The sequence below is a fragment of the Notolepis coatsorum genome, assembly GCF_963971535.1.
Source record: "Notolepis coatsorum genome assembly, chromosome: 14".
NCBI lineage: Eukaryota > Metazoa > Chordata > Actinopteri > Aulopiformes > Paralepididae > Notolepis > Notolepis coatsorum.
In genome coordinates this window covers 102561298-102584958 of record NC_140178.1, presented here as the reverse complement: position 1 = coordinate 102584958, position 23661 = coordinate 102561298, and the positions used below count along the sequence as shown (strand labels likewise).

General features: G+C 45.7%; 1 protein-coding gene across 2 annotated transcripts in view; it reads left to right on the top strand.

Annotated features, from left to right (window-relative positions):
* Positions 1–23661, top strand: part of arhgdia (Rho GDP dissociation inhibitor (GDI) alpha) — a 61419-nt gene that overhangs the window by 11048 nt on the left and 26710 nt on the right. The window lies entirely within an intron of this gene.

Here is a 23661-nt window from a genome sequence, read left to right as displayed (position 1 = left end):
AGTCTAAACTTCACAACACACAATCTAAAACCCCTTATCTCCCTCTCCCAAACTGATCTTGTATCTCAATGGGACTTCCTGGTTAAACAAATGTAAAAAAAAAAAAGAGTTTAAAAAATTGCGTCGATTTAAAATCGATTAATCGTGCAGCCCTACCGTTTATACCGTCCACCCCTAGTGACGGACATAGATAATGATTGTGGAAATACAAGAAATCTACAAAACCACTTACTGAGACATCACCCAGACTTGACATAAAAGCTAATGTTCCAATAAAAAGTACATTTAACTGCTTGAGTCAATTCTTAATGTAAACATTGATATTTTTAACAATGCAACATGTTAGAGGGTTCCTTGAACTAATACCCAATTCTGAACTGACTGACTTCTCGCGTGGAAACTAGGGGTGGGACGATACATCGATCCAGATCGATACATCGATGTAATTATCAACAATCGAATCGGATCGATGCGATGTAATAAGATCGATTCATATCGATACTCTTATTTTGAAAATCCTGTGGCGAGTCTCATATCCGCCCAAGAACAACAGCAGTAGCTCCGTGTGTGTAGATGTTACAGCATAGCATTCTCCCTTTCTGTGTGTGTGTGTGTGCGCGCGTCTTTGGAAAGACCAGATGAGGTCAGAGGAGTTTGATGTTTCAATGTTATTTAAACATAAACAATATAATGCATAATAAATGTAGGCCTATACATGATCATGCAACATCAACAAATTGTTGTAGGAACGGTTTGGGAGAGGGAGGTTGTGAGTTTTGAGTTCCAAAAAATGTAGCTTAAAGTTTAAAGCTCAATATATAAAAACGTGGCACTTTACAGTGAACAGGAGGTCTATTTGTATTAAAAACAATAGATTGATTTTCCTTTAAATGTCTGGAAGAGCTCAAAAATACAAATGTCAAATGATATTTTCATTACCTTTTTTTTGTTGATCTAAATGTTACTGATTGTGTTAAATGGGCATATGATATCATCTCATATCGATCGCAGGCACCTGAATCTAATCGTATCATATTGTATCGTGAGCGACTTTGTGATATCGGCAAATATCGTATCGTTGTCCAAAGAATCGATATCGTATCGTATCATGATGAAACTGGTGATTCCCACCCCTAGTTGAAGCCCAGAGCTGTGACTGTGTGGTTAAGGCGCTCAAAAGGGATATGAGTCATCAAGCTCTCGACAGAAGAAGGAAGCTTTCAATCAGCTCTAGCTAATAACGCGGGTCTACTGTTGGCCGTTACTGCAGAGCAGCGCTGAACTCCACCGGCGGCCCCCGGACACCCGGGGCCCAGTGGTGAGTCAACTGCACTGACCGCATGGCGCCGCGTCAACCAACATCACAAGGACACATGCAAAGTGGTCTCCAGCGGGGAGGGAAGGGAGAAATGCAAAGGTTGAGTCTCTCGTACTGAGAGAGAGAGAGAGAGAGAGAGACCTGAGCAGATAAAAATACCTGAGAGAGAGGATGAATGCAGCCATAGATTCATCTGGGTGACATCTGCAAGCGGAGAGATGCAGTCAAGAGCCGAATGGCTATATTAACCCTTTCACTACCACACTACAGAAGGTTAACCTAGGGCTGGGCGATATGGCCAAAAATGATATCGCGATAACGATATCGATAACGATATATCACTCGATATTCGATATTATCGATATTGTTATACATTTTTAAAAGAATATTATTTTTTAACACTTTCCGTGTCGGCCGTGTTTTCCTTTTTACCCCCTTGAATGCCGCCACCCACTTCAATGATTGCGCTCTCATATTTGTGAACGCATAATCTATGTCTTAAATTATGGCTGTGTCTAATCTGGCCGTCGTTTATCAATGACTTGTTTGCAGTCAACATTATCGAAACGGATTGTTTTTTAATCGGTTAATTTCAGTTTTATACCATTTTGAAAATCGCTTTTTTTATGTTTCAGGAAAATATAAAGATTCCATGATAATCGCCCTTTACTGGAATATTCTGGAATACACAAAAAACGTTGTCATTTTTCTGCCTATTTATGAATCGTTTTCAAATAAACGCTAGATTATCGATAGTATACGTACTTATGCACGCTAGAGAAGCGAGCTGAAAAATCTAATCTCATTTCCTGATCAGCACACACAGGGCAAACGCTGATATCTCTGTGAAAACAGCTCTGATTATCCCAAGACTGGTAAAATAGATTCCTTACCTCAGATCAGATGTTCTCCAAAAAGATTATTCCAATTCCTGATCACCATTCCAAATATCGATCGCGTTTATTGATCCAACGCTGCGTACTGGAAATATGTATTCCACACTGTTCTGATGGTCCACAATGAGTCCGATGGGCTCGGATTACTTGCCTGAGAAGTAAAATGTGGATTCCGGATTTTTCTTTTCTCATCCATATTCATTGAGTCCATTCCAAAAGGGTGCATTACCATCCGGGAGACGATAGGGGGCGGTATTTTCCCAATGGAGCTCAGAGAGAGTTTGCAGCACTAACGAGATACTAGATTGATGAAATATGAATAAAAATCGCGAAAAAAAAAGAAGAAAAAAAACCCCGCTATATCGCGTCGTTGGCAATAAACGGTCGACATGAACAAACGACATATAGCGTCGTTGGCATTGAAAGTGTTAAACAACAGATGTATGTTTATTTTGCAGCAATTCTTTGTCGTTGCCGCCATCTTTAGTGTTACATCCCCTCACACTCCAGTTCTCAGGCTGCAGCTGGTTTGAAAGCGAAAGTAAACCGGCTTCTCTGCTGGCTGTGGCTCCAGGGGAGTTGGAACAGTTCTGGCTCTGCTAGTTTCTTTTCTATCTTTTGGCGCTTTTTTGGTGGACAACCGCACATGTGCAGCGTGACTCGTGACTGGAATCTAGCTCTGCTAGCACACATAGCCTACTGTGTACAGACGGTTTCAAACTGTATTTTAAATTAGAAAGCAAACAAAATAAATGGACAAGAGAAAAATAAATCTCAATTTGGTCAGTATTGTCATTTGGACAAGCAAAGCCATTACTTTAAGTTGCAGGCAAGAAAGACAAGTCTGTCCACTGCCTCTGGTTTTAAAACTGCCCTGTTGCAGGTCAAATTTTTTCTTTATTTTTCTTCAATTTTTATTTTCTTCCGATATCGATTATTAAAATATATCGCGATAATTATTGTTATATCGCCCAGCCCTAGGTTAACCTTTCACTACCACACTACAGACTGTTAACCGTCTGTAGTGTGGTAGTGAAAGGGTTAACCTGTAGTGTGGTTGTGAAAGGTTAATAACCCTTTGTCGTGTGGCAGTGAAAGGGTTCACCTTCTGTATTGTCGCAGTGAAAGGGTTAACACAATTTTGGTAGTGTGGTAGTGAAAGGGTTAACCTTATGTAGTGTGGTTGTGAAAGGGTTAACCCTTTGTCGTGTGGCACTGGCAGTGAAAGGGTTAACCTTCTGTATTGTCTCCGTGAAAGGGTTAACACAATTTTGGTAGTGTGGTGGTAGTGAAATGGTTAACCTTCTGTAGTGTGGTTGTGAAAGGGTCAACCCTTTGCTGTGTGGTGGTGAAAGGGTTAAGCTATACACACTGTTGGAAAAGAAAACAAGAAAACGAATGGAAGCTTTGGGACAACCACCTCACCTTTCCAAGGAGGCTTACTTCATGATCTCGGGAGACTTCCCTTGAACCCGCTGATCTTGATAATTGATTAATCAGTTGGTTTTCTATACCTCCCTGAGGACACTAATGAGTTGTGTCAGTGCCGTGGCATCCTCTTGATATGTCAACACTGACACCTTTGCGTCCCCAAAAGCCTCATTAGGTATAATCCTAGTTTCCATAATCTTACTCTAGCCATGTTGTTGCTAAAGGAACGGGCCCTAATTTCAAATCTAAAGTCTCTCCTCCCAGACCGAGTGTGTGTGTGTGCTGCTAACTAAGACCGTGCTGCTGAGCCTGATCAAACGAGCACTGATCCAACGCTCGGGGCCGGCAGGACGGAGCTCTGAGCAGGTGATTGTTTGGAAACGGGCTGAGCGGGTCAACGGGGAGGGTTGAATGTTGACGTGATCCCGTGACCCTCGGCGCTGTCTTCCTGGCAGTTGGCAGGAGATGGAACAATGGCTATTTCTGTCGGCCTTAGCATGTGGCCCGTGAGACTGGGGTTCCACCGCCGGAGAGAACGTCACCGAGTCTGTAAGGTTTGAGTCTGTTCTTTATTGAACCCCACAGGGTTCTAATCGACCCAAAGTATTTCTGGATACCGTGGCAACGGGGCAGATACTGAATGTGTTCATTCCCCCCCCCCCCCCCCCCCCTCTGCTAAACCCGCTGTATGTTGAAATGGCTGCCTGGCGTTGGACAACCTTTGAATGCGTTGGAGCAAGAGCTGTGCTGATCAGTTTGATTTCGTCACCACTGAAGCTGAAGCGGGTCGTTTTCTGGCCACAGTGGACGTTGTTATGTGATTTGAGCTGTTGAAGCAACACAAACCAAAGCAATGTTCAAAAACCCAGCGTTTAGATCAGGGGTAGGCAACCCTAGGCACGCGGGGGTATTTTCATAGGCACAGGGGGCAGCATTAAAAAAATAAAAATAAAAAATTTGCTTTGAAATATTATAGTGAAATATTTTGCACTGTTGTCGCATTTATCTTGTTGAAATCCTCCCATAGGTTATTTTTACTACCACATATTTAATTGAGACCCTTTATTTGTTTATTATTTCAATTTAGCTGGAAATACATTGCTACATCATTCAGTAACATTTGCAGAGCCTTATAACAAAAACATTATTATGGTCACCATTGTGACCAGTGGGATTAATCAACAAATTTTATTATTTATTTTTCTATTTCATTGAACATTGCACGTTAAAAGCCATTTTTTTACTCAAAATGTGAGTATTACCAAGTCAACTTGTGTTCTTAAAACAATGACAATAAACATAGTTTTATTAGGTTGAAATAATGTGGTTGTGTACTTATTTTTCTGTTAACTTATTATGGATTGAAAACTGAAAACCTTAATGCACTTAACTGAACTCAATATTTTTAAGTTCTGGTAACTTATTATTATAATTTTTTTTACAGTGTAGTCTTGCGATCAATCAAAACTTATTTACACAATATACCTCACATTCACCCTCCATTCACATCCTGGTGTTCTCCATTAGGCCTGTAGGTGGAGCTATGACAGCACACGTACAGTACACACACCGATGGTGTGTGATGTGTCCAAAAATGAATGGGCAAATGTGAGTGAAATGGTCGCACTGTATGCAGCTGTTTGTCTGCATTGCATCCCCCCCCCCCCCCCCCCAACTCAGATTTAGGGTTGATACAAACATCATAATAATATAGTTAATAATAACAATAATGATGTAATAATGTAAAAATTATCATTAAAAAGACCCGATTATGAGAGAAAAAAAATTACGATGCATGGAATATTGTTGAGGCACACTAGTTACAACTATATTTCAAATAGGCACTCCATGTCAAAAAGGTTGCTGACCCCTGGTTTAGATGATGCGTGTGATCTTTGCTTAACCCTTTCACTACCACACTACAGAAGGTTAACCCTTTACTATCACACCACAGGTTGTAGTGTGATAGTAAAGGGTTAACCTTCTGTAGTGTGGTAGTGAAAGGGTTGACCCTTTGTCGTGTGGCAGTGAAAGGGTTAACCTTCTGTTAGGGCTTGACGGTATGGTCAAAAATGTATATCACGGTATAATTTGAAGGATAGACTGTAACGGTATATATCACGGTATATACATTTATCTTAAAATGTCTATATAAATGCTTCTGAAGGGGTAACACACTGGTATGGCAGCTATTACTGTACTCGTGTATTAGGACATATTTCACATAGTACAGAGGTATTTTAAGAACATTTATTGTGCAAAACTGCAATAGAAAAATGGAAAACCTTTTCTCAAGTGTCTGCTGGCAGGTAACGCATATCTTGGATCGTGTTTTGACCATGTCTTTAAAGCCCTTTCTATCGACAGTTTGAAAAGGAACCATGTCCTTACACAAGTAAACAGTGACAGCGTTTGTTATGTTGGTCCACCGCTGGCTTTTTTTGTCGTTGAAACATGTAAAAACATTTTTTATTTATTTTTTTATGATTCTGTTACAGCTGCTGACCTATATACTATAGCTAATGTCCATCAATATATTCCTTTGGAATGAAATAGGTTCAAGAATAGAATCAGGATTGTTAGCAGAGAGAGAGATAGAGAGGGAGGGGGAGAGAGAGGGGGCTGCTAGGAGTTTAGCCAACGTTAGCTTTCTGAGGCTACATCAACAGGCTGCTAGGAGTTTAGCTAACATTAGCTTTCTGAGGCTACATCAACAGGCTGCTAGGAGTTTAGCTAACATTAGCTTTCTGAGGCTACATCAACAGGCTGCTAGGAGTTTAGCTAACATTAGCTTTCTGAGGCTACATCAACAGGCTGCTAGGAGTTTAGCCAACGTTAGCTTTCTGAGGCTACATCAACAGGCTGCTAGGAGTTTAGCCAACGTTAGCTTTCTGAGGCTGCTAGGATTTTAGCCAACGTTAGTTTTCTGAGTCTACATCAACAGTTAACATTACATAAGGTTTTAGCGCGACGTGGGCATTCCAGAATGGTGAGGATGCAAAGTATGTTAGACCATTGGATCCGTCGCAGAGTTTACATTACACATAGAAACGGCGCGACTCGCAAGAGAAGTGTCACACAGCTGTGTGCAACGCAGAGCTGAAGAGCTAGTTTGATCTGGTCCGCTCTGTTCCGTGTCTATTATGAAATGACAATTGCGCATTGACCCGCCCACTACACGTGCTACTTTAGAGTTGCTCTACCGGTCACAAGGTATAGTAAAAATCCATACCCTAGCGCAAATTCATACCGTTTATACCGTCCACCCCTACCTTCTGTATTGTCACAGTGAAATGGTTAACCATTTGGTAGTGTGGCAGTGAAAGGGTTAAAGGAACCCAACTTCTTCAAGACGTTTTCCCACGTTGCTTTTGTTATTTATTTTAGCTTCGATTATAAAATCACAAGCACAATTATTTTTTTATTTGATATTGAAATCACGATTATTAAACACTATCTTACTTTTTGAGTGATTTGAGAACATTGTACGATGACGACTGCATTTGTTTTACTTCTTCTCGATCAATAGCTGCCTTCTGTCGTCTTCTACAAGTTACCAAATGCGTTTAAAAAAGAACTGGAGAAATACACTGTGGCTCGTCCTCCCTCTCGACACGATGCTGAAACTACTGTTTGGAAGGGGCGGAGCACACTGCTGTGAAGGAAGGGTGCGCTGCATTTACAACACAAGACTAAATGAGAGTGACACGGCATGCGGCGCAGTAATCGTTTGTTCTAGATTTATCTAGTTTTTGGGACTGCGGTAATTGAAACTGGATTAATGGCGGCCGGCCCTAAGATTAGGTTACTTCATGAAAGTCACAGTGGTTCTGCTAACTGGTTGCCGCGCAAACCACCAATGTTCCATTTCTATGGTTTCCTTGATGACAGGGCATTCGTAAAGCTCCACAATGCGGAAAAAGGAATCTGCGATGCAACAGGCACGAAATCAACAAATCGTATGACTATATTAGTCGACAAAGGATTTCTTCAGCCGAGGACGGCTCTGGAAACAAACCTGGCATCGAGCAGCTAAAAACCACCAACGCTGATCGCAGGGATGTTGCTAGCTAGCTAAGCTGCGCTAGCGTTAGGACGGTAATGGCTAGAAGACATCCACATCACAGCCGGCAGCCTCTGACCACGGAAGAACAGAGCTCCTCTTGCACCGTGGACTCTTGGGAGAAACCCAAATGACATCATGCCATTTACCCGCCATTGTAATGCGACTCTTACCCATTGTTCTGATCTCTTCCTCGTCCTCACAGCGCCACTGACCCGCTTCATGTCCAGTCTTCCCCCGGCTGGAACAGCTGTGTCCCTCCCTGTCCAGACTCAGGCTCAGTCTAGGGCTGGGCGATTAATCGATTTTATCGATCGATTAATTCGAATGAATGATGTAGGACGATTTAAAAAATAAAAAAAATTTGGTGAAAGTTAGATTTGCACTTTATAATTCCAATAGGGAAATTTATTCTTGTTTGATGATCAAGAGGCACCTTTTATTTGTTTTAAGTGAAGTTTAGTGAAAAGCAAGTTATTGCACTATTAATCCCAAGGGACATTCATCTTTGTTTGATCAAGAGTAACCTTTTATATATATATAGGGCTGTACCGAATGTCATTTAACATTCAAAGCTTCTATTGAAGTATTCAAATGAAGCTTTGAATGTCTGTAAAAAAAAGAAATTTATTTAAAAAAAAATATTTGTAACTTTATTTTATTTTTATCCTCAAACTAAATCCTCAATTTGAATAAAGTGATTAATCTGATTAAATTAGTAAAAAAATTTGTATCAACTTTCTTTAATGAATATAACTCATGTTTCATCAACATAAATAATCCAATAAGGGCACGGTTGGTATGAAAGTGATGGTGACGTCTTACAGTATAATATTATAATATTAGTGTAGCCTAAAAACATTATCTGCAACTGTGAAGAAAACCCCCATTGGTTTAAACAGATTGAATAGACCTATACAAAAAAGATAAAAAAAAAAAAAAAAAAAATGTTTTTCTTTCTTATTAAAAATTCGAATGTTGATTTAAAATTTGAATGTCAACATTATGATCAAACCTTCGAAGCATTTGGTACAGCCCTATATATATATATATATATATATATATATATATGTATGTTGTTTTTATAATTTTTTTTGAAGATTGGTGAAAGTTAGGTTTGCACTTCAATCCCAATAGGGAAATCATCTTGGTTTGATCATTTGTGTCAAATAAAAACAAAGCTTATTTGAATGATTTCCTTGGCGTTTCTAGTTTTGAAGAGAGAAAAAATCGATTAAAATTGGATGTGGTGTGAACAAATTGTAGATTTTATTTTTAGGCCATATCGCCCAGCCCTAGCTCAGTCACGAGGGCCTCTGTGACTAGAAGGTCTTTTTGTCCGACAGTCTTCTTCCAAGCGTCTCTGTGCGGCTACTCTGATGGAGCTTTTAAAGTTCAACACGTTTTAACTTTTTCAGTCGTCATCGCTGCTTCCCACTGCCAGAGGAAGTGTGTGTGGACACGAGCCCTAGTGTGTGTGTGGACACGAGCCCTAGTGTGTGTGTGGACACGAGCCCTAGTGTGTGTGTGGACACGAGCCCTAGTGTGTGTGTGGACACGAGCCCTAGTGTGTGTGTGGACACGAGCCCTAGTGTGTGTGTGGACACGAGCCCTAGTGTGTGTGTGGACACGAGCCCTAGTGTGTGTGTGGACACGAGCCCTAGTGTGTGTGTGGACACGAGCCCTAGTGTGTGTGTGGACACGAGCCCTAGTGTGTGTGTGGACACGAGCCCTAGTGTGTGTGTGGACACGAGCCCTAGTGTGTGTGTGTGGACACGAGCCCTAGTGTGTGTGTGGACACGAGCCCTAGTGTGTGTGTGGACACGAGCCCTAGTGTGTGTGTGGACACGAGCCCTAGTGTGTGTGTGGACACGAGCCCTAGTGTGTGTGTGGACACGAGCCCTAGTGTGTGTGTGGACACGAGCCCTAGTGTGTGTGTGGACACGAGCCCTAGTGTGTGTGTGGACACGAGCCCTAGTGTGTGTGTGGACACGAGCCCTAGTGTGTGTGTGTGGACACGAGCCCTAGTGTGTGTGTGGACACGAGCCCTAGTGTGTGTGTGGACACGAGCCCTAGTGTGTGTGTTGTGTGTGTGTGTTAGGGCTGTCACGATTCGTCGACCATGTTGACGTAATCGACAATAATATTTTGTCAATTTTAGGGCTGCAACTAACTATTATTTTGGTAGTCGACTAATCTGTCTCATTTTTTCGATTAGTCGACTAATCTAACGATTATTTCCGTCTTATTTTTTCGATTAGTCGACTAATCTAACGATTATTTCTGTCACACCCTCCATCTCTGCTTCCTGTGGGCGCGGCTCCTTTTCCGGGCTCTTAGCAGACTTCTTAGCTTAACATAACAGACCGACAGTAAGTTTGGGGGAACTAATGGGATAACTGGGGTTGCAACAAAAGTGCAACTAGGGCTAAAAACACAACGAAATAAAATAATAATAATAAATAATATATCCTTCTTAGCAGACTTCTTAGCTTAACATCCCAGGGAACTAATGGGATAACTGGGGATGTTGTTTGCTCCTGACAAAAGTCTCAAAGTCTGGGGTGATGGTAGACAAAGCAACTCTGAGGTTGTGCTCAATGTCCAATCTGTTCCTCTGCTTTGTCTTCAGCTGGACCAGAGCTGAGAAGCCACTTTCACAAAGATAGGTAGTGCACAAAAAAAAACGTATAAAAAAAAACATTTAAAATATTTATTTTTTTAATGACACATTGGCGCAAAAATTCGACGTCGTCGATTATGTCGACTAATCGTTGCAGCCCTAGTCAATTTCCATATTGACGCATCATATTGTTGTTACTTGTATGCCTTTTTGCAGTGGAAATGGCAGACGTTCAAAGTCAGAACATGCGCAAAGTAATAATCTAACTAGTACCCAATGAATCACGTTCGAAATATATAAATAACTTCTCTTAAACCACTATTCGTCATTCCGCCTAGAGCCAGGACTGACGGTGCTCTAGGCATCAAAAAATATATTGTTTGTTTCCTGTTGGTTGTCGGTTAAGGCCATGGGTAGGTAGGGAATTTATTTTATAAATTTTTTATTTTATTCTTTCCCACGGCGACTATGGATATGGAATGTCTTTATTTAATTAAAATGTTCACAACAACATGGATGCATGTACTCTGCCAGCATGTTTAATATCCATAATACTAAAGGTTTGACTAAGATTTTTATGAAACAGGTACAGGTAGTAGAAGACATAGAGGTACAAGTCACAGAATATAATTATTACAGTCGAGAAGTAAAAATTTAAATAGAATAAAAAGGCAGTGTAAACAATATACAATATAATTAACTCTGGAGGTGCGCATATGGGCAACGAGGTGCGAGATGAGGGTATGTACCGTATGTCCTGTTATTTTGCCCTACAATAAATATAGTTACAATATATAATGGAATAATCTAAATATAATCTAATATATAATCTAAAAAAAACAAATGCTAAATGTATGCAATATATAATCCAATAGTCTAATCGAATCTAATATATAATCTAAAAATGCTAAATATACACACACACACACACACACACACACACACAGCTGACTTGCCAAAACACACTGTTGGCAGAACAGGAATTTCAGCTTTTTGTGGAAACGCAAGAGGCCCTGTTTGGAAAAATAGTTCTTCTATGTGTTCTTCTGAGTTCCTGCCTGGCTGATGTCCAGCTGCGGATGCTGGCTACAGAGCAGGAGAGGAAAAGGGACTTGAGAGAGAGAGAGAGAGACAAACTCTATCGTGTGTAGTTTGTTGTTGTGGGTACAGGACGTGAGCGGCCTGGAGCTTGTGGATTGCAGATGGCATGTTGGGGGTGTGATACGTTTTCCTGTGTGTTAGTTAGTAGGATGGCAAGCGGGCAGCGCCATCTGTGTTCAATATCCCCAGCTTCCCGATGACGTCGCCAAGGCAACGAGAGCCGGTGGAGTTACTCCTCCTGTTACTCCGTTCACACGTCTGTGTGTTTATATGACGCAATGAATGGGCCTTTTCTTTGCCGTTTTTCCCCAGGGTGTTCTTCAGCGTCGCTTGGTCCGGTTTTTGTAGTGGCGTGCGTGTCGCTCACTTCAAAGCTGACCTGTTTTGTGCGCTCACGTCGTCGCCATGACGAGTACCGGTGTGTTGTTTCTGTCGGCCCATGGCAGACATTTATGGGGGGTTTATGGGACAATTGCGTTTCACCAAAAAGATTTTGCGTTTCATTAACGTTCCTATTTTTAAAAGCCACATTTCTAATCCTAAATGAGCAGGTGTTGCAGAGAATCCAATGCACTGACGCTGGTGACGTCAGGTGACCTGGTCTGCAACGCTAGACTAGTTCTGGCTAGAGAGAAAAATTACATAACCACCACTACACCTCCCTATAGAGGTGGTATATGACACATGTAACTGAGGGGTACAATTCCCTGACTGTATTGTTAGATATGATATTTAATACCACTACCTCATGTACTTTAACTTCTGGCCACCCAGTACAAGATATAAGTATGATGAACACTTTCCCACCTGATGAAACGAATCCACACAAATGTACCAAATCGAAGGTTTAATACAGCAAAAGGTGTATACAACGATCACTTAATTACATTTATGATTTGAAATATGAAATATGCACTTTTATGGCAAATGAGTATTCGTAGGTAAATCAACATTGAATGTCCAATCTCTGGTTACGCAGGGAGTAAGTATACAACCTGGAATATTTAGGAAACGATAGCGATGGTACTAAAATGATTATAGCTGGATACACTAAGGGGGGGGGGTCCCGCTGTTTGTAAGACAGTAGGAGGGGGGGGGTTAGAGAAGCCGCTGGCGGTATCCCATCTGGCCGACGGTGTCTTGGGAGAATCCAAAGTCTTGGACACGGTGCCCACAGAACCTCGGACCGCAGACGAATACAGCTGGACCCTCTGTGGACGGTAGCTGCCGGTCCACAACGGAGAGACGTGAGGCGACCTCACTGGTGTCGAGCGCCGTCTCACCTGGAGTCTTCTCCGGGGGGTAGTTCCAACACTCCGCAGTGTTGGCCTTTATCCATGGAATAATCAAAGCACACAAAGCATAATCCAAGCCGTGGAAGGCTCGCCGTCGTCCGGGTAGAGTAATCCAATATACAGGTCCAGTCGCTCTTGGCCCGGAGCTCCTCGGATGCAATCACCACTAGGGGTCTGACCAGCCTGGTTAAGCGTCCAGATAACGTCAGGAACGATGGGGGTACTGATAACTTTAGAACTCTAACCGAACGATGCACCATACATAAATAGACTATTATTAGCTTAATAGAATACGTCCAACTCGACGGTATAGTGCCAAACTATGACTATTCAACTATTAATCTACACGATATCTCGGTGCCTATTCTGGGCCAAGTAGGCCTTACTACACCGCACGTGCGTCGTGGGGAGGCTTTGCGTCTGTCACTCTGTTGGAGGGTAAAGAACTGGACTAAAAGAAAGTTCTACTTTACTTGCGCCATATATATATGCGCTATGAACAAATAGTACCATTCGTATTTCGCCCGACATATTCCTGCGCGGAACCGGGGCTTGCCACGACATGTTAGGCGGCACGATTGAACTTGGACCTAGGGGTATGGCAACCTGGCGCCAGGTTCTCGTCCAATGGTAGAATGAAACTATTATGGGCTGTTTAGTAGACTAAAGGGATATTCGATGCATATTGTACAAGGAATATACAGGGGATATCAAACGATATACAAATACAATTAAATATATATATATAAATAAATATACATATTCGGTTTAATCTGATCCTTCACAACAGCCGCCCCCTAATTAGTCCCACCTAATTAGCTAAGCAGAGACAGATTAACCGCACTGTCTACCACTCAAGGTCCGCTGTAAGGGTCAGTCAACTCACAAAGTCATAGGGTCATGGTCATCATCGATAGTATCTGGGAGTCGGGGCAGTTCTATGAGCCTCGCCACGGGACGTGTGTAAGTGCGCCCTTGGACGAGTACTTCAGCTGCTCGGACCTTGCCATCGGCACCGGTGATCACTTTGCTTACGCGGCCAGCCGGCCACATAGCTCTGGGTAGTGACTGGTCAATAATCATGACGACTGTTCCTTCTGTCAAATTGTCTCTCTCTTTTACCCACTTCTGGCGGGTCTGTAGAGACGGTAGGTAGTGAAGTAGGAAGCTGCTCCAAAACTTGTCAGCTAGTACTTGGCTGTACCTCCACATTCTTCGGCCGTTCGCTTCTTCGGGCCTGTACATTGTCTGGGGTAGCGCGGGGTCCAGCCGCCCCATTAGGAGGGTGTTGGGGGTGACTGGGTCGACATCTGCTACATCACTGGAGACGTAACCGAGGGGCTTTGAATTCAATACTCCCTCGATCTCCGTGAGGACTGTCATTAGGACTTCCTCCGCCACAGTCTGGGCTCCAAGTACGGCGTACAGGGCTGTCTTTATAGAACGTACTTCTCGTTCCCAGGTTCCACCGAAGTGGGGTGCGTTCGGGGGATTAAACTGGAAGTCAATCTGGGCTGGAGCGAGGTGGGTCTTAAGTTCTGGGCCCATAGCTTGGAAGCTCTCTCTCAGCTCTCTTTCTCCGCCTTTGAAGTTGGTCCCGTGATCAGACAACAATGTAGACGGTTTTCCTTTCCGTGATGTGAATCTCCGGAAGGCCATAAGGAATGAGTCTGTGCTCATGGTCGGAAGGAGCTCGATATGTATCGCTCTGGTGGTCATGCATTTCAATACAATACCCCACCGCTTCTCGGTGCCTCTTCCTCTCTTTATATACAACGGGCCAAAGCAGTCCATGCCTGTAGAGTGGAATGGCTTGTCGCCGATTCGGAGGCGACAGGGGGGTAAGTCAGCCATCCGTGGTATGCTGGGCTGCGCGCGCCACTTACGGCAGTCTAGACAGGTTCGCTGGAAGCGCCGTACTGCTTCTCTCCCTTGCAATATCCAATAACGACGTCTGATCTCCGCGAAGACTCTCTCTGCTCCTGCGTGGTGTACATCCTCGTCGTATTTCTTTATGATCAGCTCTGTGACCTTGTGTCGGCTGTTCAAGACGATCGGGTACTTAATGTCATCTGGTAGATCGGGGGCTCTCCGCAGGCGACCACCCACTCTGATGAGATTATGGGCGTCACTCTCTGGTGCCAGGTGAATCAGTCTGCTGTCTGATGGGACGGGGTTTCCTCCCTGTAGACAGTCTAGCTCATCGGGGAACGAGTCTCTCTGGGCTCGTTGTAGTAGAAGAAGTTCTGCTTCTTCGTAGTCAGCTGCTGACATGTCAGTGGTGGACTGAATCTCTGGGTGGTGCCGCAGGAATGTTCTTTGCTGCGCACTCTCTAGGGTAATGCAGTCATCTATGTTGGGGTCTGTGGAGGCGACAGTGCTCAGTCCACAGAACATAGGTTTCTTGTTCTCAGCCTCCTCGTTACTTGCTTCCCTCGGGGTGGGCGTAGGCCGATCTCCTTCCGGGAGCTTGAGGAATGCTGGTCCGTCACTGTAGATGTTGCGACGGGTTAGGTCATCCAGAGACATTCCCCGGGTGATGACGTCAGCTGGGTTGTGTTTGGTGTCCACATACCGCCAGCTTGCTTCTTCTGTTAACTCTTGAATCTCGGTGACTCTGACTCCCACGAAGACTTTGTATCGGCATGAATCAGACTTGATCCATGTGAGTACTGTCATGGAATCTGACCACAAGATTGTTCTATGCACCGGAATGGTGAGTTCACGTTGGATTAACGTGGCTAGATGCGCTCCTGCGAGGGCTGCGCAGAGCTCTAGACGTGGGATAGATTGTTGCTTACGTGGGGCTATTCTTGAGCGGGCCAGGATGAAAGCAGTGTGTATCTTTCCTCCCATCTCTTGGGCACGCAAGTAGGCCACCGATCCGTAGGCTACTTCGGAGGCGTCGCTGAAGACGTGTAGCTCAATCTGGCATGTCTCTGGCCTCACTGTGGATGGGAAGTAGCTGCGGCGTATATTGACACCTGGGAGTGAGCGGAGTTCCGTCTCCCACTCTCTCCATGTTGAGGCAAGGTGTGCGGGTATTGGGTCGTCCCAGCCCTGGTCCTTGTCCCATAGTGCTCGTACAATCATCTTTGCCCTGGTGGTGTAAGGTAGAATACATCCCAACGGGTCATATTGTCTGGCGAGTGTTCTGTACACACTCCGTCTGGTGGTCGGTATCGCCGCCGACCTTCCCTGCTCTGGAGCCAAGGGTTTGTGTCTATAGTGGAGCGAGTCTGTTTTGAAGCGCCAGACTAGTCCTAGTGTCATTTCTTGGGCTTCTCCTGGGATTGTCGCCATCCAGGTCTCGCTGCTGGCAGCCTTGTCCGCGGAGGAGAGGCTGCGCAATACGTGCGGGTCGCTGCTGGCCCACTGCCTGAGATCAAAGCCGCCTTTGATTAGGGAGGCGCGTAACTTGATTAGGAGAGCCTCGGCTTCTTCTTGAGTCGAGACGCTTTGTAAACAGTTGTCCGCGTAGAAACTGTTCTTCACACTGTGTTGGGCCTCTTCATCTGCTGCTGGGTCCTCTGTGACGTGTTTCTGTAGTGCAAAGGTAGCACAGCACGGGCTGCATGTGGTTCCGAAGGGGAGTACTTCCCACTGGTAGATGGATGGGTTCTCATCTCCGATCTTCTCTCTCCATAGGAACCGTAGCAGAGGCTTGTCCTCCTCTACTAGTCTCACCTGCAAGAACATCCCTTTGATATCCCCGCTTATAGCCACCTTGTCCTGGCGGAAGCGCAGTAGCACGCCTAGTAGGGAGGGGCCGAGTGTGGGGCCGGGCAAGAGCTCTTTATTCAGATTTTGGGATCCGATCTGGTAGCTGCAGTTAAACACAATGCGATCCTTGCCGTTGTGATGGACCTTGTGATGCGGCACGTACCATGATTCGGTCGTCTGATCGGCCTCTTTAATGTCAATCTTTGTTACGTGTCCCGCTGTGATTAGCTTCTCAATCTCAGCTCGGTACACACTCTCTTGAGCGGGGTCTTTGGCTAGGCGCCGCTCTGTGTTCAGTAGATAGCGCTCCGTGGCGTCTTTCTTTGCGTGAAAGGTGGGCATTCCCTCTCGCCTCAGGAGTGGAGTTGCGTATCTCATCACTCCGCCGACTGTGACTCTCTTTGTCCCCTGCTCGAGTAGGTTGATGGCGTAAATGTCTTCTTTAGAGCGAATATCTTTCCTTTCGTTCTTAAAGGGCATTGTCTCTAGGGTCCATAGCCTCTCGACATGCTGCAGGAGAGTGGTGTCTTCTTCTGTCGTTCTGGAGTGGAAGCAGCTAGTGGCTGCTGTTCGGTTGAGAGATTTAGCGAGGGGGCCTTGTAGGGTCCACCCTAGGCGGGTCTCGACTGCTGCAGGACAGCCTCGGGGGCCTGTATGGACCCGGTCAATCGGGACTATGAGTTCTGCATGGTCGGAGCCTATCAACAGGGTCGGGGTAGCGCCGTCTATGAGCGGGATAGGTAATTGGCGCAGGTGCACATATTTATCCATCAACTTGGTGACAGGGTAGGTGTACTGCGATAGTCCTATTTCTTGGCTGGTGAAAGCATTTGTGATCTTGTACCGTCGCTCTGGCTGCCCGTTGGCTGCGATGGTGAAGGAGACATTCTCGCCCTTTATCGTCTTTAAATCTCTTCTTATTGTCCGAATCGTCATTTCGTTCTTGCTCCCCCGCAGTCCTAACTGGGCCGCAGCGGATGCGAGCAGAAGGGTCTTCTCTGACCCGTCATCAAGGACGGCGTAAGTGTCCATGACTTTATCTTGGTAGCTCAATGTCACACGGACTACCTTTAAGAGTACTTGGGCTCCGCTGCTGCTGGCGGGGTCAATGTACATGACACTTGCCTTGGTGCCGCTCCGTGGTGCAGGTATAGGCCGTCTTCCGTTACTTTCGTGTAGTATATCTAGATGGGCTCCATCGCACCGGCTGCACCTTTTCTTTAGGCGGCATTCGGCTGCCATGTGGGGCCGCGCACATCGATAACAGCGCCGGTTGGACTTTATCCATTGACTCACTTCTTCTGCATTCATCTTTGTGAATAGGTCACATTGTGACAGCCAGTGTTCTTTCTCACAGTAGGGACATGCTATCTTCCACTTCTCTTTTCTCGAGGGGGTGCTGTGACTCTTACTGCTCGGTACTGACTCTGATTGGTGCATGACAGTCACCGATCTTCTTCCATCATTTATTCTCCTGGGTCCCTCTCTGGAGCTTGGCGTGCTCCGCCCGAAGGTGTCCAGTCGTAAGCTGCTGACTTCTCTCGCCAGGAAATCGGCTAGATCAAGGAGGGATGGCTCGGGGCCGTTGGGATCCCGGTAATCCCTCTGCCGCCTAAAGCGCTCCTGTCTTGCGGGTGGCAGCTTCTCCAAAATCCTCTCGACGTTAGAGTTGGCGTATAGCTCATGCATGCCCTTCTCCCGTTGCGCTCCCAGCATCCCTACCAGGGACTGCACTTTGATTGACAGGTCGTCTAGTGAGCGATTGTCTGTGGCTGGGGGTAGGCGGTCAATATGCCTTATCTCCTGGATTACGTAATCCCATATACGTCCATATCTCTGATCCAGCGCTGCAAGGGCCGCTGTGTATGGGGTCGAAGAGGTAGCATAGGCTAGCGCTATATTGTGCGCTCGCGGTACTTTCAGGTGCTTCAGTAATATTGCATACTTGTGGCGTTCATCAGCGACATCCACCATCATTGTCTCTAGGCACATCCGGAGCTCTGTGTACTGTGCTCGACTCTCATAGGCGAAGTCTGGGAATGACGGTGTGGCATTGTATGACGCCGTGGATGGCTGATACATCGGCGAGCGTTGGGGGAGAGACCTCCTGGGCGAGTCCCCTCTTGCGCCTCGCTGTGGGCTGGTACTGGCAGGGTACCATGGCCCGCTGGTCCAGGTGCTGTTCCTCGGGGCTGGTCGTGCGTCGTGCTCACCCGTGAATAGAGTCGGGGGTCTGTAGCGCAGCGCCGCGGGGGTATAGCCTGGACTGTATGGGACCTCCTGGTCCGGTGGAGTACTGTGCTGTCGTCGGGCTTGGTTCTCCTCTTCTCCCTCTTCTTCCTCTATCAGATCTTCCAGATCCTGTAATCGTTTATTTAGCTTCTCCGCAGTGTATGCCGCTCCTTCCTTGTAGCTGGGTCTCGCTTGGACCGGTCTGTGAAGGGGGTCTGCGGGGGGTATAGGCTCTGTCTGTTGGTCAAGTTCAGGGTCGCTTGCTCGTTGTGGTGACGCTGCCCTTGACTGTTCCTTGAACCCCTAGCGGAGGGAGAGGGTGTTGTCCTTTTGATCAGCTGCTCTATTAGTTGCGCTTGTAGTCTGTCGCGCTCTGCGTCTCTTTGGGCACCGGCAGCGGCACGCTGGGCGTCGGCCCGGTCTCTTGCCATATTCTCTTCTGTCTGGAAGCGTCTCATTTCCAGGCGTGTGCGCTGTTCTTCGCTCCGTTGCTGTGCTTGGAGGTGTTCACGCTCGCTAAGCATCTGCGCTTGGAGTCGGTCGCGTTCGGTAGAGGCTGTCAGGCTGACGAGGAACGCCTGTTGTAGTATCCTCTCCGCTTCGCTGGGGGAAGGCGGTTGTGGAGGTGAGCCGCTCCTGCGTGAGCCGCTCCTGGGGGTACTCGTTGGGGAGTCCTGGAGCTCTAGTTCCTCGGCGCTCTCCTCCTCTTCTTCCGTGCAGAGTTCTCTCTCTGTAGGGTTGTCTTCCTCCCGGGACTGGTCGGGGACTACTTCTTGAGTAGTGGCGGGGGGTAAAGGCATGTCAATTCCCTCCTGGTCCCCACCGTGAGCTTGGTCAGTTACATTAGGACCTACTAGGGCCTCTGTGGTCGGGGAAACCTGGTCGTTAAGGTCAGACATAATTTTACTTTCTACTTTTACCGCGTTTACCGTTTGTCGAAGGCTAGGTAGTTGACTGACAGTGTAAGCCTCTAAGTACTGAGGTGTCTGTCGTCTGCGCCGCGGGCGTTCTAGGTTAGGAGGATCGTTTCGTGGAGTGTTCATCATAGGCCATTTCGATATTAATAACACTATATTAATATTACACTAGTTACCCTCCGGCTCGAAGGACCAATTGTAACTGAGGGGTACAATTCCCTGACTGTATTGTTAGATATGATATTTAATACCACTACCTCATGTACTTTAACTTCTGGCCACCCAGTACAAGATATAAGTATGATGAACACTTTCCCACCTGATGAAACGAATCCACACAAATGTACCAAATCGAAGGTTTAATACAGCAAAAGGTGTATACAACGATCACTTAATTACATTTATGATTTGAAATATGAAATATGCACTTTTATGGCAAATGAGTATTCGTAGGTAAATCAACATTGAATGTCCAATCTCTGGTTACGCAGGGAGTAAGTATACAACCTGGAATATTTAGGAAACGATAGCGATGGTACTTAAATGATTATAGCTGGATACACTAAGGGGGGGGGGTCCCGCTGGTTGTAAGACAGTAGGAGGGGGGGGGTTAGAGAAGCCGCTGGCGGTATCCCATCTGGCCGACGGTGTCTTGGGAGAATCCAAAGTCTTGGACACGGTGCCCACAGAACCTCGGACCGCAGACGAATACAGCTGGACCCTCTGTGGACGGTAGCTGCCGGTCCACAACGGAGAGACGTGAGGCGACCTCACTGGTGTCGAGCGCCGTCTCACCTGGAGTCTTCTCCGGGGGGTAGTTCCAACACTCCGCAGTGTTGGCCTTTATCCATGGAATAATCAAAGCACACAAAGCATAATCCAAGCCGTGGAAGGCTCGCCGTCGTCCGGGTAGAGTAATCCAATATACAGGTCCAGTCGCTCTTGGCCCGGAGCTCCTCGGATGCAATCGCCACTAGGGGTCTGACCAGCCTGGTTAAGCGTCCAGATAACGTCAGGAACGATGGGGGTACTGATAACTTTAGAACTCTAACCGAACGATGCACCATACATAAATAGACTATTATTAGCTTAATAGAATACGTCCAACTCGACGGTATAGTGCCAAACTATGACTATTCAACTATTAATCTACACGATATCTCAGTGCCTATTCTGGGCCAAGTAGGCCTTACTACACCGCACGTGCGTCGTGGGGAGGCTTTGCGTCTGTCACTCTGTTGGAGGGTAAAGAACTGGACTAAAAGAAAGTTCTACTTTACTTGCGCCATATATATATGCGCTATGAACAAATAGTACCATTCGTATTTCGCCCGACATATTCCTGCGCGGAACCGGGGCTTGCCACGACATGTTAGGCGGCACGATTGAACTTGGACCTAGGGGTATGGCAACCTGGCGCCAGGTTCTCGTCCAATGGTAGAATGAAACTATTATGGGCTGTTTAGTAGACTAAAGGGATATTCAATGCATATTGTACAAGGAATATACAGGGGATATCAAACGATATACAAATACAATTAAATATATATAAATAAATATACATATTCGGTTTAATCTGATCCTTCACAACAACACACTTTTCCTTTTTGTAAGAAAAAAGATTGTCTGATTGTGTGAAGAAACCTGCTTTAGCCTACAGAGCTACGGTCTTATATATAGATTATGATTCAGGCCAGCCGTGCCCTGTCGTGTCCATGGTACAGGCTTCCTGTTGGGTCGGGGGTTTCCTCCGCGCAGACGGGATCTCGCCACACCGACATTTTTGCATTGTTCTCCGGTGTTCCTGTGAAGGACCGTTTCAGCAAAGTTAGGACAACACAGCGGTTTCAGACTCTGAGCCCTGCACTTCAGAGAGGCACTCCTGTTCTGTTTCTGTTTCTCTCTCTGGACTGTTCTCTCTCTCGGCTGTTCTCTCTCTGGGCTGTTCTCTCTCTGGGCTGTGTCTCCTGGGACGTAGTGAGTTAAAAGAGTCCAAGCAGCCGCTCTGCCTTCCTCTTTGTTTCACAACCGGTGTCGTCAGTTTCCTGTGAAACGACACATTTAGGGTGTTTTCACACCTGTAGTTCGTTTGCTTTGTTCCGATTCAGGGAGACACAGGGACTATAATGATACAATGTTGCACTTGTCCTTTAGTTCGTTTGTGTTCACACGGCTGTGTTAATAGCGGACCAAAACAAATGCACGCGTGAGCAAACTGTCACTCATTGGTCAGATTTTGGGGGGTGTGTCCCCCCCCCCCCCCAACCCTGACTTTACTGATGACCGCAGAGAGAGAGAGAGAGAGAGAGAGAGAGAGAGAAATGTATGATTTTTGGCAATAAAAAACTAGATGAAAATATAGTACTGACCATAGATGGAGTTGATATAGAGAGAGTTGATGCATTTTGTTTTCTTGGTGTAATTATGGATGATAAATTAACATGGAAATCTCACATGGCACACGTTAAAAAAAAGATGTCCAAGAGTATTTTTGTTATGAATAAAGTAAAGGATATTCTCATTGCCTCATACTCCAACACAGCCTTGAAGACGATGTATGTACAGATGGAGATATGTCTATACTGTATATAGATTAGATACAGTATATTGCTAGAAGAGTAGCAGTACCTATGATGATTGATGAAAAGCAGAGTTGTATTTATTAGTTTTTGTGTTGAAGACACAAGACCCCGTAGCCTCGTCTGTAGTGACCATTGAGTCCTCCAGTAAGAGAGGAGGAACAGGAAGAGAATAGAGGAAGTGAACCAGACACGATGCAGAATGGAACCAGCCGCCTGTGGACCTGAGTTCAGTTTTATATTCTGTGGCAAATAAATTACCACGTGGAGAGAAAAAAAGAAAACTGATAATCTGAAAAAAAATTTGCCGAACCACTGTTGCCTGGGCGCAGTGTTTAAAAAAAAAAAACGGGGCTATTGAGGTGATTAAATCACTGTTCCCAGGCAGCAGTGGTTCGGCAAAAAAAAATCTGAGTATAATCTGCTTAGAAAACGAAAATGTCAAAAGAATATATATATATTTCTAAATAGGTCACAACATGTTTAAATTACAGGAATGTTTTGCAGTTGTATTTAGAGTGTATTTCGTGACTGTTGGGAACTAGGCTACACTGGCACACCTACTTCCAGTGAATGACACTAAGCTAGGCTAACGGTGCGGCTGTTCCCTGGGCCTAATGCATGCACAGAGAAGAAAAGGGTATTAGGCTTGGGCGGTATGGCGGTATTACGGTATACCAGGGTATTTAGAAATCCCGACGGTATTGAAAATCAATACCGTCAAAACTGAGTTTTGTTGTAGTGCACACACGCGCCAGCAGAGGGCGAGACCAGTCCTCACAAGTGTAGCGAGCCACGCAGAGCTGGTTGTCTACACACAGGAGGAGGGGAAACCCCGCTTCAGTGGTGGAAATTAAATGAGACACGCTTACCGTTGCTGGTGCTGCTGGCTAACTGGCTATTCTGAGAGCTAACTGTTGTGTATGATCACAACGTGTTCACGCTTTACGGTAATGTTGCGACAGTGCTGTGAAAATACCGTAAAGCGTTGTGGTAACGAGAGTGTGTGTTGTTGTTGTGTGTAGGATGCTGCGGGCGAACTGCTACCATTCTGAGAGCTAACGTTAGCACTAGGATGCTGCGGGCGAACTGCTACCATTCTGAGAGCTAACGTTAGCACTAGGATGCTGCGGGCGAACTGCTACCATTCTGAGAGCTAACGTTAGCACTAGGATGCTGCGGGCGAACTGCTACCATTCTGCGAGCTAACGTTAGCACTAGGATGCTGCGGGCGAACTGCTACCATTCTGAGAGCTAACGTTAGCACTAGGATGCTGCGGGCGAACTGCTACCATTCTGAGAGCTAACGTTAGCACTAGGATGCTGTGGGCGAACTGCTACCATTCTGAGAGCTAACGTTAGCACTAGGATGCTGCGGGCGAACTGCTACCATTCTGAGAGCTAACGTTAGCACTAGGATGCTGCGGGCGAACTGCTACCATTCTGAGAGCTAACGTTAGCACTAGGATGCTGCGGGCGAACT